At 38.8% G+C, this 19,747-nt stretch overlaps 1 long non-coding RNA gene across 7 annotated transcripts in view; it reads left to right on the plus strand.

Annotated features, from left to right (window-relative positions):
- Positions 1-18,902, plus strand: part of LOC137985115 (uncharacterized) — a 22,835-nt gene extending 3,933 nt beyond the window's left edge. For 2 of the 7 annotated variants that reach the window (XR_011119237.1, XR_011119238.1), the window contains exons 2-10: positions 2,680-3,236; positions 6,170-6,312; positions 6,786-6,898; positions 7,896-8,038; positions 8,541-8,653; positions 9,655-9,797; positions 10,304-10,532; positions 13,647-13,908; positions 16,101-18,902. This is a non-coding gene — a long non-coding RNA (uncharacterized lncRNA). Of the gene's footprint in view, positions 1-2,679; positions 3,237-4,379; positions 4,636-6,169; positions 6,313-6,785; positions 6,899-7,895; positions 8,039-8,540; positions 8,654-9,654; positions 9,798-10,303; positions 10,533-11,183; positions 11,260-13,238; positions 13,352-13,646; positions 13,909-16,100 lie in introns of those variants that run through there. The other 5 variants (XR_011119239.1, XR_011119242.1, XR_011119243.1 and 2 more) reach the window with 5 other exon arrangements.
- Positions 18,903-19,747: the final 845 nt, after the last annotated feature.

The following is a 19,747-nucleotide window of genomic DNA, read 5'->3' on the forward strand; positions in this document are numbered from 1 at the left end:
ATTGTTCGAGTTGGTGTTCAAAATTCGCCGGGTCAACTAAATTAAATATGATGTACAATATTAAAAACTAGTATGATTTTAAGGCCACTTAATTAAATGTACGCAGATAAATGTTCACATGTCACATGCTTCTTTACATTCTTTTTGAAATTATTTATGTTATGTCCTTTATTAAAAGATGATTTGGTAAGTCATTCCATTGTTATCTTTGTGGTTTCCTTTGTATATAGATGATTTGCAGGGGAAATTTTACTTTTACAATTTTTGAAAGCATCGTTAAAATTGAAGCCATTAAATCAAAATAAGGTCATGTTGCATTCTACTATGGGCAGATACTCCTTCGATGTTTAAGAGAATTCCATTGCAGAAGTGCACCTCGTTCTTCGTGGGGCATGTCCTGCGGTTTTTTGCCAAGGGCAATTCTTGATGCAATTAGTTGTCGGTCAAAAAACGGTTTAAACTAAGGGTGGTGAATGCTTTTTTCAAAGTAAGGCCATCCAATTAAAGGTTATAGCTCCGTTTCGGTTATTTGGCCCTGTTTGTTGGAGCTGTCGCGCGGGTTTTCTTACATAATAATCGACGGAAGTCGCTAATAAATACCTTATTTGATACGTAGTACAATCGCGTCCTTAAGTGTCAGAAGTTAACTATCAGAAAGCACTTTTCTTATAGGTTCCACTGCTTTTCCTTTCAGGCCCGGAGGTTCTCTATTGCGACGAGAAATAAATTTAAGCTTCGGGAAAACTTTTTTAACGAGTGTTTGCAACTGAAAAAACGAATTATAAAAGATGCCAACCTATGGAAATCTAAAATCTGGAGATTTTTTCCAGCCAGTCTCCTTACCCCTCCACCAACCTACCTCCTCTCCCTCCCCTCCTCTCCCTCCCTTTAAACGCACCCACCTGTCCCCCAGTAGGCAGAATATTCTGCCAGCATTGTGAATTTGCGGGAAAACGGGGTACTTACGTCAAGAATTTTTATTGGTTAATCGGAGATCCAATCAAACAGTCGGTTATATGGCTATGATAGCTAAAGGAAGTCATTTTGTTTAGTTCTATTAAAACATGTTTGGAACTCAGAGATGAAGAAGTGCATTAAGAAACAATGAAACGAGTTCAAAAAAATCGAACTTTTTTAAAACTTGGGGATGCAATTTGAGTCTAGAATGGAGAAACGTCTGTAAAAGGTTCAGAGTCATTTTTATCGGGGAGATTTAATGACCCGTACGTGAAACTGGGAGATTTGTTCCGTATCCGGGAGACTCCCGGATAATCCGGGACAGTTAGCTCGTATGAATTATTACTAGTAGAATCGCTTACAACTTTGAAATATACTGGGCGCAGCCGTCTTAAATAATTCAGTTGTGTCGTTAATAACACTTATTAGTAACATTAATTGTCACAATTATTCAAGATGGTGGCGCCCGGGTAATTTGAAGCAAAAAAATAGCGATTATGAAATTCATTTATTTCCAATGCAAACGCTTTTTTGCGGAAAAAAAAATATGTATATGATGGTAAACAAAAGTACCTGTGATTTAAAGCAATTTCTTGGTAAGAGTGGAGGACCTTTATAGAACAAGACGCTTTGAAATAACGTTTGAAAACTTGGTAATATTACAGGAAATTTGTTTAGAGGAAAACTTCTTTTGGTACAATTGTTCAGGTGATTATATTCTCGCATTCTAACTTTTCAACACTGGGCGATGTGATCATAGTGTGGGTGCTAATTGAAAAGGGTACCTCACCAGGAAAAGATAAAACACCTTTAAACGATAATACAGTTTCATAAGGGTGTAGTTCTAAGGGACACTTACTATAATAGGAGGAAGGATTTAAAGTCCAATTCACTTGTAAAAACCCACACGTTAAACTAAGTGCAACGATGATTCGACTACAGTCGCTCAACTAGGCGAAAGCATGAAAGCATGAAAGCCAAGCTCACCCAGATGACACACTGTCCAAGTCCTTGTTCTTCCCGTTGTTGAGGCTTTCGCTCAAAAGTCTTGAACGTTTTAAAGCCAAAATCATTTAGTATTGTGCGTTGTAGACTCTTTATTTTTTATTATTTTACAAAACAGAGACTAAAACAAATATAATACTTTAAAATAAATATTGAAATAATTAAATAAATATTGTAAAAAGTATTGACAGGAAAAACTAGAAGAAGGCAAACAAATGTAGAAGATCGAGCTATTGGAGGAAACATAAAAGAGCGATAGAGTCCATACTGGGCGAACCACCACAAATAAACAAAATGCTATAAATCTACTAATGAAACTTGAGGTAAATAAAATCAAACAGCTAAATAAAGGGAAACTTCTGAGTAGTTACATGAGTTCGCCATTAACCTTGGAATTTCCTGATTTTTCGTTTAAATGAAATAAGGTTGCTGCTGGAATGAACATTGAAAGGTAAACTATTCCGCCAAAGTTCCACCATTTGTATTGAAATATGAAAATTTAAAGTTGGACGCCTTTGCAAATTTTTTCCTTAGTTCAAACAGTGATAACCTTTTAAGAATGTGATGATCACTAATATTAGTAATTTCCAAGTTCAGATAACCATTTAAACCTTGTGTAAAAAGTAACATCAGCCATAAAGCGTTGTTGTTGAAGAGATCTCAAATTAGCTGCTTATGCGAATTAGCTCTCACGAAACCGTTGTTAACTACTTGCAGGGTTCATGGTCGGGCAAAACTCCTGCAAGTGAACCCACTAAAAAGAGACTATCTCTGCAAGTGCCTTTGGACAAACGACTGGTCATGGGATCACGCTTAATACGAAGAAAGGAAACATCACAAGACGACAATGAGGAAGAATTAAGACCAACAAGACAAAAAGATGAAGTACGAGGAAAACACGAACAGCGAAATAACGATACCCCAGCTCGTAGCTGTCAGAGAAGTTAGTCTCGATGCAACATCGAGTAAAAGGCGCAGAACGGCCAAAGGTGCAAACAACAAGTACAAGAGGTCGTGGACGCAGATGGGGAAGGGGAACCAACTGCCGAGGACATTTCCTACAGAACTTAAATATTGTTGAGGAGATAAAAGAGAAGTGCGTAAAATCCACGCGTTAATCGTAGAAAAGGAGACTATTTCCTTGTCGAAGATCTCCCGAGATATGAAAGCTTTCTTTGGCGCAAACTAAGCCGAGTAGTTACAGTTAAAGGCGAAACACCCCTCGGAGTGAAATGAACAGCGAGAACTATCCATATCCGACAACAACAACGAAGGTAACCTATCCATTTTGAGAGGAGTAGTTCTATTAATTTCGCGCAAGACAAAGAATATTAAAAAAAAGCAGCGGTGACAAACATTAAAGTATAAACAAGCGCACTGATTGAAATTATTTACATGACGTTTCCTATGCTTCGACATACATCCTCAGAAGTGACCGTTTACTACGAATTTAAACTTTTTAATATGTAACCTATTAAGTAACTACTTATTAACAATAATTGATTAATGAATTAACAATTAGTTAACAGTCACTTCTGAGGATGTATGTCAAAGGATACGAACGCCAAGTAAGTAATTTCAAACAATGCGCGTGCATGTTTTTGTCACGCCGTTTGATGCATAGTTCTGGTTTCGATAAAGACGGCAATCAATAATGCCGTGCAAGCACAGTCACAATTCCCCTCCCCCTCTATCTGCAACCTCGTTCCCAGGGCTTCTCCCTCATTTGGGGGCGGGGCTTTTTTTTAACGCCCTGCCCCCCTCTGAGGGAGAAGCCCTGGAAACGAGGCTGTCTTCCTTAAAAAATTTATTATAATTATTATAATTAACATAATTAGTATAATTATAATTCAAATTATTATAATAAGTATAATTATTATTATTATTATTATTATTATTATTATTATTATTATTAGAAACATAGTATTAGGTTAGTTTCGGGCGCAGACAATTTTTTTTAGATTAAACTAGACCCTCCGTGAGAGTACACTGGGTTGCCTGTGGTTCGTGCACGGTCCCAGGCAACTTTTTTCAAGTTGGGGGGGTCATTAAGACCATTTAATTAAGGGGTCACCAAGAAGTCATACCAGCAGAGGCCCTTTGGCTCGCATGTCCTCACATGTTCGTACGACTAAAAAGATCCTTTTCTGAGGTAAAAAGCTGGCTACTGGCCTATTATTTGTCAAAAAGAAGAAATTCCTGTCCTCTTTGGAAAAAATAGACACGCATTGCTTACGCGTGGTAGTGAATTAACACAGCGATTTATTCCATTTAAAATGTCAACTGAGCTGTGTGTTGTCTTCCAGGAGATTCAAGTTATCCTTGCGTAATATGTAGCTCTATCAGTACACGATGTTGTTTTGGTATTGTCTATCATTGTAGTGTCATGGTAGAAGTCTTGGGTAAATAGCCTGAGAAGACATGTGGTTACTAGCAAAGTATTGAACCCAGAAAAATTGAAGAAAATAAATGGGAAGTGAGAAACATTGGCTTTTGGGCTGACATGTTGATAATTGATTTTTGCTACGTTCAATTTTGGCTGCAGAAATAAATCGCAAAATCGAAAGTGACATGGCCGGAATTCAGCGGGTGCCATGATTAAGTTACCGCGGCATGTTTACTCGCCAAACAGTGAAGCGTCCGCGTCAAATGATGGCAAGATACCCGGTTTTCGTAAGTTTCTTTTTCTGTCAAGTGTGCTAAAGTTTGACAATAAATGAGCGAAGTCAAAACAAAGATCACAATCGCCCATACCCTTTAGGTTGACCATTGTTTCTGCTAAGTCAAAAATTTACTCTCCAAGACGAGGTTATTTATCACCAGGTAATTCCGTCATTTTGGAAATAGCAGCTACTTTATTATTCATCGGCGTCACAATTTTTTGCTGATTTTGCGGCTCCTTTTGTTGAAACTCAACCACGCTTCCTACAGACCTGCTTATTTTCGTGAACTTTCTGCTGACAGAGCAATACTAAAAATGTCCTCCCGTATCACATTTCAACCTTGAGCTTGAAAATTCAATACACATTATGATATTATAATTCACAAAGGCAGAAAATATCACAGAATCCTTTTCTAGCAAAACATTTTATTGAAACAAGCAACATAAAAGATGCACTAAAACGCCATTCGCGTTGCAATGACTTTCGAGGCCATTGCTGGTTAACGAGAATAACAAACTCACGAGGCAGAATGTATATTTATATTTAATTAAGTTAGCACAAGAGAAAGACACTAACCTCATTTTGACACGAAAATGCTTTACTATTGCCATAAAAACTATCCAGTTAAGCTCGCATATTATAAAACATGATGAATTCATAAAAGCCACCTTTTCCAGGGAACAATTTTTTGAAACAAACAACATAATTATTTGCTATTAGAGGCAAAAACCCCTTCCTATTTCATTGCATGTGTGAAGAGAAAAAAACTCAGTTGTGTCAAATATGTACAATATTACACCAAATTAAAAGTTCAGGATCAAACCGTTTCCATGAAGAACCTTTTCCTTGAATAATGAAGCACAAAATAATCGACAAGCTTTCTTTCAAACAATTCTTGACTGTCACATTTCCAATCATGTTTTTACTGAAGACTGTGCAGAGTTGATCACAGATCCACTTAAGGTGTTCGATTTGTTCTGTCTTTGTTGAACCCATAAGTTACCAGAGAATTTTCCATTTGGTTTCAGTGTTCTACATAACAGCACACTTGGTGAAATTAGAAATGCACTTCACTTTGATTTCAGCTGGACGCCGGCGACAGATTGTTGTCGAAGTCCATTTACTCGTCGCTTGTAAGATTCCACTGCCTGTCTTGTTCAGTATCCAATTGACTTGCCATTATTGAACTTCATAAGGGTATATTTTGTTGAAAGAACCATTAAAACGCCATTCGCGTTGCATGACTTTCCACGCCATTGCCGGTTAAGTTTATCATTCTACTGTGTCCACCAGAGAAATCTACGCATTTCAACTACCCTCTCGATCCTAAGAAAATACGAGCAGAAGGCTCTATGCACAAAGATACCACTTAGCAGGGGAGTGACAGACAAGACTTTTACCGACACGGAAAAAAAAAAAAGAATACCGAACAAATGCCACCCAATTTCCGACTGGGATTGCCCTACGGCAACCCAGTAAAAATACAAAATGTACATAAATAATTAAAATAAAAACTTAAATGTGAAATATATCATTTATTGCAGTTAAAAGGCGTTCCGATATCGATGTGTGTACAGTGCAGGGACGAGTTGACTGTGGTTGGAGGAAGTGCTGTTTGAGAGAGAATTTAGCAACAATTAGTTAACAGTCACTTCTGAGGATGTGTGTCGAAGCATACAAACGCCAAGTAAGTAATTTCAAGCAATGCGCTTGTTTGTTTGTCACGCTGTTTGCGTCTTAATTTGGATGCATAGTTCTGGTTTCGATAAAGACGGCAATCAATAATGCCGTGCAAGCATAGTCACGATTCCGCTCCCCCTCCCTCATGTGGGGGAGGGGCGTTTTTTTATTGCCTCGCCCCCACATGAGGGAGAAGCCCTGGGAACGAGGTTGCAGATAGAGGGGGAGGGGAGGCGTGACTATGCTTGCACGGCTCTCCGAGGGACTGGGGCTGTGTGGGAGATTGAATTATCATTCAACCCCAGCCCTAGTCCCCCATGAGAGCCTCCTCGCAGGCTACATTATTGATTGCCGTCTTTATCGAAACCAGAACTATGCATCCAAATTAAGACACAAGTGGCGTGACAAATAAACAAGTGTATTAATTAGCTTAAATATTATACTTATTTTAATTATTATTATATCAATTATTTTTATTAGAAACAGCATCAGGTGTTCCGATGTGCGTACAGTGCAGGGACGAGTTGACTGTGGTTGGAGGACGTGCTGCTGAACCCTGCTGAACCAGTGAAACTACATCATGGGAACTCACAGTTAATATGAGCAACTCTTTGTCAGCTTTTTAACTTGTGCGGCCAAGCAGAAGTGAATTACTTGGTTCATCTCTTTTTGCTGTCAACATGTTCATTATAAAACATGATGAATTCATAAAAGCCACCTTTTCCAGGGAACAATTTTTTGAAACAAACAACATAATTATTTGCTATTAGAGGCAAAAACCCCTTCCTATTTCATTGCATGTGTGAAGAGAAAAAAACTCAGTTGTGTCAAATATGTGCAATATTACACCAAATTAAAAGTTCAGGATCAAACCGTTTCCATGAAGAACCTTTTCCTTGAATAATGAAGCACAAAATAAACGACAAGCTTTCTTTCAAATAATTCTTGACTGTCACATTTCCAATCATGTTTTTACTGAAGACTGTGCAGAGTTGATCACAGATCCACTTAAGGTGTTCGATTTGTTCTGTCTTTGTTAAACCCATAAGTTACCAGAGAATTTTCCATTTGGTTTCAGTGTTCTACATAACAGCACACTTGGTGAAATTAGAAATGCACCTCACTTTGATTTCAGCTGGACGCCGGCGACAGATTGTTGTCGAAGTCCATTTACTCGTCGCTTGTAAGATTCCACTGCCTGTCTTGTTCAGTATCCAATTGACTTGCCATTATTGAACTTCATAAGGGTATATTTTGTTCAAAGAACCATTAAAACGCCATTCGCGTTGCATGACTTTCCACGCCATTGCCGGTTAAGTTTATCATTCTACTGTGTCCACCAGAGAAATCTACGCATTTCAACTACCCTCTCAATCCTAAGAAAATACGAGCAGAAGGCTCTATGCACAAAGATACCACTTAGCAGGGGAGTGACAGACAAGACTTTTACCGACACGGAAAAAAAAGAATACCGAACAAATGCCACCCAATTTCCGACTGGGATTGCCCTACGGCAACCCAGTAAAAATACAAAATGTACATAAATAATTAAAATAAAAACTTAAATGTGAAATATATCATTTATTGCAGTTAAAAGGCGTTCCGATATCGATGTGTGTACAGTGCAGGGACGAGTTGACTGTGGTTGGAGGAAGTGCTGTTTGAGAGAGAATTTAGCAACAATTAGTTAACAGTCACTTCTGAGGATGTGTGTCGAAGCATACAAACGCCAAGTAAGTAATTTCAAGCAATGCGCTTGTTTGTTTGTCACGCTGTTTGCGTCTTAATTTGGATGCATAGTTCTGGTTTCGATAAAGACGGCAATCAATAATGCCGTGCAAGCATAGTCACGATTCCCCTCCCCCTCTATCTGCAACCTCGTTCCCAGGGCTTCTCCCTCATGTGGGGGAGGGGCGTTTTTTTATTGCCCCGCCCCCACATGAGGGAGAAGCCCTGGGAACGAGGTTGCAGATAGAGGGGGAGGGGAGGCGTGACTATGCTTGCACGGCTCTCCGAGGGACTGGGGCTGTGTGGGAGATTGAATTATCATTCAACCCCAGCCCTAGTCCCCCATGAGAGCCTCCTCGCAGGCTACATTATTGATTGCCGTCTTTATCGAAACCAGAACTATGCATCCAAATTAAGACACAAGTGGCGTGACAAATAAACAAGTGTATTAATTAGCTTAAATATTATACTTATTTTAATTATTATTATATCAATTATTTTTATTAGAAACAGCATCAGGTGTTCCGATGTGCGTACAGTGCAGGGACGAGTTGACTGTGGTTGGAGGACGTGCTGCTGAACCCTGCTGAACCAGTGAAACTACATCATGGGAACTCACAGTTAATATGAGCAACTCTTTGTCAGCTTTTTAACTTGTGCGGCCAAGCAGAAGTGAATTACTTGGTTCATCTCTTTTTGCTGTCAACATGTTCATTATAAAACATGATGAATTCATAAAAGCCACCTTTTCCAGGGAACAATTTTTTGAAACAAACAACATAATTATTTGCTATTAGAGGCAAAAACCCCTTCCTATTTCATTGCATGTGTGAAGAGAAAAAAACTCAGTTGTGTCAAATATGTGCAATATTACACCAAATTAAAAGTTCAGGATCAAACCGTTTCCATGAAGAACCTTTTCCTTGAATAATGAAGCACAAAATAAACGACAAGCTTTCTTTCAAATAATTCTTGACTGTCACATTTCCAATCATGTTTTTACTGAAGACTGTGCAGAGTTGATCACAGATCCACTTAAGGTGTTCGATTTGTTCTGTCTTTGTTGAACCCATAAGTTACCAGAGAATTTTCCATTTGGTTTCAGTGTTCTACATAACAGCACACTTGGTGAAATTAGAAATGCACCTCACTTTGATTTCAGCTGGACGCCGGCGACAGATTGTTGTCGAAGTCCATTTACTCGTCGCTTGTAAGATTCCACTGCCTGTCTTGTTCAGTATCCAATTGACTTGCCATTATTGAACTTCATAAGGGTATATTTTGTTGAAAGAACCATTAAAACGCCATTCGCGTTGCATGACTTTCCACGCCATTGCCGGTTAAGTTTATCATTCTACTGTGTCCACCAGAGAAATCTACGCATTTCAACTACCCTCTCGATCCTAAGAAAATACGAGCAGAAGGCTCTATGCACAAAGATACCACTTAGCAGGGGAGTGACAGACAAGACTTTTACCGACACGGAAAAAAAAAAAAGAATACCGAACAAATGCCACCCAATTTCCGACTGGGATTGCCCTACGGCAACCCAGTAAAAATACAAAATGTACATAAATAATTAAAATAAAAACTTAAATGTGAAATATATCATTTATTGCAGTTAAAAGGCGTTCCGATATCGATGTGTGTACAGTGCAGGGACGAGTTGACTGTGGTTGGAGGAAGTGCTGTTTGAGAGAGAATTTAGCAACAATTAGTTAACAGTCACTTCTGAGGATGTGTGTCGAAGCATACAAACGCCAAGTAAGTAATTTCAAGCAATGCGCTTGTTTGTTTGTCACGCTGTTTGCGTCTTAATTTGGATGCATAGTTCTGGTTTCGATAAAGACGGCAATCAATAATGCCGTGCAAGCATAGTCACGATTCCCCTCCCCCTCTATCTGCAACCTCGTTCCCAGGGCTTCTCCCTCATGTGGGGGAGGGGCGTTTTTTTATTGCCCCACCCCCACATGAGGGAGAAGCCCTGGGAACGAGGTTGCAGATAGAGGGGGAGGGGAGGCGTGACTATGCTTGCACGGCTCTCCGAGGGACTGGGGCTGTGTGGGAGATTGAATTATCATTCAACCCCAGCCCTAGTCCCCCATGAGAGCCTGCTCGCAGGCTACATTATTGATTGCCGTCTTTATCGAAATCAGAACTATGCATCCAAATTAAGACGCAAGCGGCGTGACAAATAAACAAGTGTATTAATTAGCTTAAATATTATACTTATTTTAAAATATTATTATTATATCAATTATTTTTATTAGAAACAGCATCAGGTGTTCCGATGTGCGTACAGTGCAGGGACGAGTTGACTGTGGTTGGAGGACGTGCTGCTGAACCCTGCTAAACCAGTGAAACTACATCATGGGAACTCACAGTTAATATGAGCAACTCTTTGTCAGCTTTTTAACTTGTGCGGCCAAGCAGAAGTGAATTACTTGGTTCATCTCTTTTTGCTGTCAACATGTTCATGGCAGGATCATTGACTCGATGGTAAGAATTTTCAAATGGGTTATACGTCAAGTTTAGCTTTTAACTTACTATTGTTCTGTTAATTAAAGGAGAAAAGTTTAAACTTCAGAAGAATTCACTTTTTTTCGTTTGGAGCTGACCATGTTTAATTTTGGAGTCTGCTTTTTGAAAACCTCAAGGTTAACTTAACCTTGTTATTGGGATTTTGATGTTGCCCCTGTCTCTTCCAACCTTAAACTAAATACATGTAGAAAAATTTATTAAGGACAAGCATGTTAGTTCTTGTAACTACTTAGAGTAACTTCTAATTACTGGAAATGTAATTGGCATAAAGGTGTTGTTTTCCCTATCCAGTTATGGTATTTCGACTGTGTACTTAAGATTATTTTATCGTCAATCTCGAAAGAGGATTGAATTTTTTGGGTGGATAATTTGTGAAAGAGTGTAAAGAAAATAACGTCCGTGGCGTAGTATAATTCATTTTTCACTGCTTGAAGTGCTTTGTCATGCGTGCCAGTAATAATCCATTTTCCGCTATGTTAAGGAAGTGACATCCCTAAAGTTGTGTTGCGTTGGGTTCTGTTGGGGGTCTCTCTCTCTCTCTCTCTCTCCACATGATTTTTTTCACTGGTGTGTTGTTCCAAACTTCTTGTCTCCTGTTCCTTTTTAAAGCCTGCTAAACCAGTGAAGCTACATCGTGGGAACTCACAGTTAATTAACCTTGAGTTTCGGTTTTGACCTCAAGAAGGTAACTCACGTATTTGCCTTATAAAAAGAACAAGTTGAAACTTCTGATGTATTCATGTCCTTATTGTTTGGAGCTGACCAATGTTTGGAAGTTTTAGAGAACACTTCCTGGGTACATTAAGGTTAACTTAACCTCATTATTGGAATTTTGATACCGCCTTGTCTCTTCCCACTCTGAAATAAGAACATGTAGAAAAATCATAAGGAAGAGGGAAAAGCCTTTTTTCGCCATCTGGATATAGTATTTTCGACTCAGTGTAGAGGAGATATCGTTAACGTCACCTATTGTCATTGCTTAACCAGTGACGCAAGGTCATAGGACTTCAAAATTTACATGAGTAACTCTCTACGAGCTTTTTGACTTGTGCGGACGAGCAGAACTGGCAGCATCAAGGCAGCAGTGAAGTACTTGGTTCATCTCTTGTTGCAGTAAACGCGTTCATGGCAGGATTGACTCGAAATTAATTTAAGCCATGGGAAAAACTGTTTTAATGAGTGTTTGCATCAGGAAAACGAATTATTAGAATCACTTACAACTTGACTGGGCGCAGCCGTCTTAAATAATTCATTTGTGTCGTTAATAACACTTAAGGTGATTCCTTAGTAATTGAAGATGTTGTAAGATTTTCCTTAAACTTTTCTCGATTATTCCCTACATTATGGTGACTCGAATTGTGCAATTAAATAAATAGGTCACCGAGCTCGTTCGCGAGATATAACTTCCTCAAGTTACTCATTTAATCATTGCGACTTCATCTATCAAGGACAAGTTTGTTCTGTCGGTTCAGGCTACGTTTTGCAGAACAGGAAGCACAGCTTTGACGTAATTCTTTAAATAACAAAACAGATGAATTGTATTGCTCAAAAGGAATAATTTAACGTTTGTTTTGTGTGCACAGGCACACGTCTTGAAAAGGCACTGACTACAAATATTCTTCGGGTGCGTGATCTCGAGGAGACAATTTTGTGTCCATGAGTGATGGCTTTCATGTAACTTTTTTGACGTTAATTTTTTAACATTTTTACAGCACTAAGGTGATGAGTAACAGAATAAAATTATGCCAAAAAAAAGATAGGTCACCAACCTCGTTTAGGAAAGCAGACCAAGCTTGACCAATCGACATCACTTCTCCCCGATAGCAAGGTTTCACTTTCACTGTTGGACTGAAATGTTCTTTAGCATCATCAAAGCCATCACTCGACTTTTTGTTTTGCGAGAGTCTAAAAGGTTTCTTGTTTTGCTCTTTACTGCTGTGCTCTGAAAACGGCCATTCTTCTTCTTTCTAGCGAGGTTTCCGGCAGGAAAGGTCGCCATTTTGAAATGTTTTTGGCCACGTTTGATATATCAATATTCACACATGGCTACGAGTCTATGGTTAAATTCAAACATCGTTTAGTTTAGAAATATCCGTTTAGACTTGTGACAGAAAGAAAACATAACTGAGCCGTGAAATTTGACCATAAAGCCTCTTTGCCATGCCTTAGTAGGAACGTGGCCTACGCTGTGTTATGCACAGAACAGGATGCGCAGTGCAATACTAGGGAATCACCTTAATAACATTAGTCTAATATAATTAATATTTAACAATTATTCGCCAAAGGCGAAGTGTTTATCGGTGATTATTATTCAAATTTCATACACTGTACGAATTCTGATTTTCTGATTGCGTTAACCTGTAAATATTCACCGAGACGAAGTTGAGGTGAATATTCACCGATAATCACTGAGCCTGAGGCGAATAATTGTTTTAGTATAAATACACAGGTGATTATTTCAAAAAAGAGAAAAAAGACATTTCAACGCGAAAATCATCTTTACTTGCCGTGGCAAAACAACTACTGGCAGCCATTTTTTCCGTCGAGGTGATTATCGGCTGATAATCCGAGATAGCGAGCCAATGAGAGCGCGCGATTTTGTATAATCACCTGTGTATTTATACTAATAACATTTAGTGACATTAATTGTAACAATTATCCAAGATGGTGGCTCCCGGTCAATTTGAAGTCAAAAACAAGCGGACAAGCAGGAGTTAATTACTTGGTTCATCTCTTTTTGCTGTCAACATGTTTATGGCAGGATCATTGACTCAACGGTAAGAATTTTCAAACGGGTTATATGTCAAGTTTTGGCTTTTAACTTAAAGGCCCGTGCAAATGCTCGCAACATTGTTGGGGCGAACATGTTGCGAGCGTTTGCACACCATGTTGGAGATGACAATGTTTAATTTTGGAGTCCGCTTTTTTTAAATCCTCAAGGTTAAGTTAACCTTGAATTTGGGATTTTAACGTCGCCCCTGTCTCTTCCAACCCTAAACTAAATATATGTAGAAAAATTATTACAAGGAAAAGCACATGTTAGTAACTACTGAAATATATAATCTTTTGCAGTGAAAAGGTGTTCTGTTACAAAGTGCATAATTATAGTGTAGCTTGGACGAGTTGACTGTGGTTGGAGGAAGTGCTGTCGGCAGAGAGAATGTGCTTTTTGAAGCCTGTTAAACCAGTGAAGCTACATCATGGGGAAACTACAATTAAAATGAACAACTCTTTGCCAGCTTTTTAACTTGTGTTGGACAAGCAGAACATGAAGTACTTGGTTAATCTCTTTTTGCTGTCAACAATTGTTTATGGCAGGATCATTGACTCAACGGTAAGAATTTTCAAATGGGTTACACATCTAGTTTCACTTTTCACTTACGTATTTGTCTTGTAAAAAGAATAGCTCCAAACTTCTCAAGAATTCATTTTCTTTCTCGCTTGGAGCTGACCATGTTTTGGTCAGTCCACTTTCTTACCATGTTGTCTGAAATGCGCATACGCACTCCTTTAAGGTTTTGCAAAGGCAGCAAAGGCGTTCCATTGTTTGAGTTAGTGCTCAAAATTAGTCAACTTAGTTGAATTGAAATAATTATAATAATAATAGTAATAATTTATTCATATTTAAATTATCGTGAAAAGGAGAATCTTGAGGTTATTTATAATTTTGTCCTTTATTAAAAGATGATGTACGTACTAAGTCATTCTATTGCTTTTTGACTCGAACAAAAATAGAGTACTTAAGACAATTTACTCTTCCTGATTTCCTTTGTATTTATATACATGATTTGCTTGTGTAATTTTACTTTAACAATATTCAAAAAAAGAATTTTTGTGGGAGGCGAGCCCACCTCATGGTTATGATGTGTGCTTGACTCGGGGGAACATTGTGTTGTGTTCTTAGACAAGACACTTTAATTACTCTCACGGTGCCTAGCTTTCTCCACCCAAGTGGGTACCGGCAACAAATTTATTGTTGGAGGGTAGCCCTGCGATGGACTGGCATCCCATCCAGGGGGAAGTAGAAATACTCCAAGTCGCTTCATGCCATGGAAACTGGGATAAGCTCCGGCCTGATGGCCGCACTGCCTTCTGGCTCGTATGCAGAAACTTTACCTTTTGTAGCATTCTACTATAAGAGTGGGACTTATAAGGATAGTGCTTTCTGATAGTTATCATCATCTGACACCTAAAGACACGATTGTAGTTTGTATCAATAAAGTATATTAGCGACTTCTGTGTATTCTTCCATACAAAAGCCCATGCGACAGCTCGAACAAACAGGGTCAAATAACCAAAATAAAGCTATAACCTTTATTTGGACGACCCGACTTTAAAAAGAGCATTGACCATCCTTTAACGTGCCGTTTTTAGAAAGACGACTAATTGCATAAAGAAATTAACTGATTTGAGTGTAGTGTGAAGTGTTAAGTTTCTACCCCATATGAACCATGTGAGCATTAGCCCTACTAATGGAAATGGACCCACACAATGGTTAGATCACCACTGCTCTACCGACTGAGCTACAAGGTCAGACGGGAGCAGGCCGTGGAAACTGAAGATGTTAAAGTCACGGCAATGAACATGTACAAGGAAGGATTACATTTTTGCAAACGTTGCTTCACGGCCAACGTTTGCAAGAATGTAATTCTTCCTTGTACTTGTACATGTTCATTGCCGTGACTTTAACATCTTCAGTTCTCACGGCCTGCTCCCATCTGACCTTGTAGCTCAGTCGGTAGAGCAGCGGTGATCTAACCTGAAGGTCGTGGCTTCAATTCCCACCTTGGTCAGAGTTTTTCTCTGTCCTTGTGTGGGCCCATTTCCATTAGTAGGGCCAACGCTCATATGGGGTAGAAACTTAGCACTTAACATTACACTCTAATCAGTTAATTTCTTTATGCAATTAGTTGTCTTTCTAAAAAAGGTACGTTTAAGGATGGTGAATGCTCTTTTCAAAGTAAGGTCGTCCAAATAAAGGTTATAACTTTATTTTGGTTATTTGACCCTGTTTGTTAGAGTTGTCGCATGGGGTTTCGTATGAAGAATATATAAAGTCGCTAATAAACACTTTATTGATACAAGCTACAATCGTGTTAGGTGTCAAACGAAGGTAACTATCAGAAAGCACTCTCCTTATAAGTCCCACTGCTAAAAAATTAAGCTGACAGTGGGAAAAACTGTTTTTAATGAGTGTTTGCATCGAGTAAAAAGAATGTGTTCAATAATACTCTTGGAATCATAGGCAGAAACCTGTCAGAGCTCAGGTTCAGTGGTGAGAGCACTCGCCTCTCACCAATGTGTTCCCAGACGCTGCGTCACATGTGGGTTGAGTTTGTTGGTTCTCTACTCTTCTCCGAGATGTTTTTTTCCGGTTACTCCAGTTTTACACTCTTCTCAAAAACCAACATTTGATTTTATTTGCATCAATTTGTTGATTTCAGTGTACTGTGTCCCCAATTAGTGCTCCAGCGTTAGAATGACTAGACACTTGATAAGTTCCTTTCCTTTTTTTTTTTACTCCAGTAACATGTTGAAGATGTGTTCAAGAGAAAACCTTGGGCCTATGCTCTGGAGAAGATGACAGGAAGTAAAGGAGGTGGATGTTTCAGCTATCACTGAGTATTTTAAACTCTTGTATGACTGGATGAAGAAACAAAGAAAGGAGATCGGTGATGCTCCACTGGGGTGAGACGAGTACCCTACAATGACTTCTACATGACTACAGACTGAACATGTTAAGGCAGGTCCAACATCTGGGATTCCTTTCCTCATTCCAGTCATGTTTTACTTTAACGTGATGGTCTTAGCATTTCCATTTGCAGCGTTAGTTTGGTAAAAATGTTTTCAAAAGCAGTAATAGACTCAAGGGCAATGCTTAATGTGCATCCCTTGTTTGGTTTCTGTTGGGTAGGCCTATGCGCATAAGGTGCTCGGTCTATAACCATGAAATTGAATTTTTTGTGTGACTTGACCGAAAAATGGTTTTGGGGTTCCTTTTATTCCACAAACAACTTGTTATGCAGGGAAAAAAGAGGAAAATTCTACGACATCTGTTAGAAACTTAAGCCTTTTTTCCAGCGACTTCTTGTTTATCGATAACTCTATAGTGTAAATTCTCGATATTGATCGATTCACATACTGAAGACTCTAAAACTTTTTATTTTGATCAGCAATAAACTGCTTTTGCTCTCCTGAAATTTTTTTACATAGCCATGGATGGACCTGTCAGTTCTGCAGCCATTCAATTTTTCCATTTCACTCTGACAATTGAGGATTGTGAGCTTTTTCAGCTTTCTTTCAACTCCAACTCTGACTGTTTGTGCTCCAAGGATACTCTAAATTCTATAACATACTGAATAATGATTTAGTAGTAGATAAAATATGAGCGGGAGATCTGTATGGGCCTTTACAATGGCGAGCCATTGTAAACGTCCATACAGATCGGACGCGAATATTTTATCCTGCTTGTGAAATGAATACATTAAATTAAATGCAAAGTATTGTTATTTTAATCAGTAGAGATCTGTATCAAAAGTTAATGAATACTAATTAGCTGAGCAGGAGTTTGTATCAAAAGTTAATTCTACTGTTTAATAATAATATTCATCAACCCCAGTTGATTTGTATTGGGATTTACAGTTCTGTACAATATGTGATGTGAATACTGTGCTGGGATTGGTTTGCACCCTAATGAATTATTAATGAATTTTACAACCACAATTACAGACTTTATCTAATATTGTTTGACACTGTGTGACCCCCCTTTTGAAAAATCCTGGCTACACCCCTGCATTGTGGTCCTGTGTATGGGCATCCTTCTTTAAATTTACAAATATTTGTGAATAACTTTTATTCTGTCTTGGATAAAAGAAAAAGCTCTGCTTGATATCTGGTGGTTTTAACATTAATCTCTTAAACTACGATAATCATGCCTCTACAGAAGAATTCGTAAATACCTTAAGTTCCTTAATTATGGTGTATCAGTTCGGGGAAATACTTATAGTTCTACTCTTAGATCCATAACAATTCTACAAAAGAGAGCCATATGTATTAATTACTACCTTGTCAAAACCAGATGAACACTCTGAGCCTCTCTGCAAAGCTCTGGAAATTTTAAAAGAAAAGGACATTGTTTTCTTTTACGTAGTTTTTATGTATCAGTATCATAACAACCCTCTTCCCTCATCTTTTGATAATTTCTTCAGGACAGTATCATCAATTTATCAATACAAAACCAGATTTGCTAAATCAAGTAATATTACATAAAAAATATCAAAACTAACTATGGTCAATTTAACATTTGCTTTGCAGCTGCCAAAATTTGGAATAATTTAAACATCTACCCCAAAAAGAATTCAACAAGGAAGTAAAGCTTGCAGACTTATGAATGTTCATCTGGGCCCGGTTGTTCGAAAGCAGATTAACTTAATCCAGGATTAGCGTATACTTTTATTTCAAGTTTTAACTTTTCGGTGAAAGTTTCTTTTGCTTATTTTTGTTTTTCAAGATTGACTTCTTCTAATGTAAGGTTTTGCCGAATATCAGCCTTGAACAGCTCTTGGGAGTAGAGAAATAAACTTTTAGCGAGAAGCAGAAACGGAGCTAAATTCAATACTTTATTCTCTCCGGAACACCACTCTCAGAAATGACAAAGACGCACGTGTTTATTGAAAGTCGAGGAGCAATGCAAGTGCAATGCAATGCAATGCAAGTGTCACGGATAGAAATGTAACACAACAATGTTCGAGGCACTACAAACTCCTTGGTTAATTTTTAATCTGGAATTAGCATTAATCGGCTTTTGAACAAACCGGGTCCTGGTATTTAGTAATGTAGTACTTAGTATTGTAATTCATCTTTTTCTGCTTGCATGCATTGAGTCTTTTGACTGCGGGTTTTCGTTTTTTACTGTTATTTGATTTTCTCATGATATTATCTGTTCCTTAGAATTATCTTTTCAAGCTTTAATATAAATTTTTTTAAATTTGCTCTGAGTGAACTATTAACAAATTTTAGTATCAATTATTTTTTGTGATTGTAATATGTTTAAATATGGTAAAAAAGCTTGCTGTTGTTGAAATATATTTTTGATTCAAGACAACGCTTATTTTATGTAACCTCAGTGTTTGGCTTTACAACGACTTGGAACTTGGTCCTCCTCCTTCACTCTGCGGGGTGGGGTCTGTCACAAGCTCAGCCTGCATATCCAAATTCAGAAAAAGTGGCAACTAACAACTAGATGTAGTCTCATCAGTTGAGCTTAATTGAATTGATAAAATCTGCTTAAGTACCCCAGTTCAAAAGAGAACCTTGAATTAACATGAAATAAAGAACTATGATTCTAGTTGAGTGTTTTTTTGATATATGACGGCTTTTGCATAGATTAGTAGGATGCAGGGAGAAATGAGTCCTTATAAACTAACAAATGAAGGAATGAAGGGAAGAATGAATGAAAAAAGTAGAACGAATGTAAAAACAAGGTTTAACCGCGCACCGGTGGCTCAGTTGGATGAGCACCGGGTTGTCACGCGGGAGGTCGCGAGTTCAACTCGGGCCGGACCAACACTCAGGGTCTTTAAATAACTGAGGAGTAAGTGCTGCCTTTGTAATTACATCTGCAAATGGTTAGACTCTCTAGTCTTCTCGGATAAGGACGATAAGCCGAAGGTCCCGTAAAAGAACCCACACACTGTTAGTAAAGAGTAAGGCATGTAGTTCCCGGTGTTGTAGCCTGCGAGCAGGCTCACCTTATAGGCGGTGGATCCGCAATCGCGAGCCGCCTCGCCCCATTCTTCTCGCCGGCTTCGCCGGCTCTCGGTTGCGGCTCTGCCGCCCTTGCCTATTAAGTGAGCCTGCTCGCAGGCTACCGGTGTTGTGGTCTGGGTAGGGTGGAGGTCTAGGGTAGGGTAGGGTAGTGGTCTAGGGTAGGGTGGAGCACCTCTCATAGGACCTTGAGTCCTGTTCGTGCTCCTTCCCTCTGGGCAGGTTTGCCCAGTAGAAGAGACAAAACCAGATGTCTCGTAAAACATGAAGTCAGTTTATTTAACGATGGATGCCGGCGGTGCGCCCTTTACCCCCCTCCCTCTGTCAGTGCTCCATTTTACGGCTATATTTAACAATTAGACCTGTAGCCCTTGCTTGACCCATAGCCCGCAAGGGGTCAATAGGGG

This window comes from Montipora foliosa, chromosome 14, assembly GCF_036669935.1.
Source record: "Montipora foliosa isolate CH-2021 chromosome 14, ASM3666993v2, whole genome shotgun sequence".
Lineage (NCBI taxonomy): Eukaryota > Metazoa > Cnidaria > Anthozoa > Scleractinia > Acroporidae > Montipora > Montipora foliosa.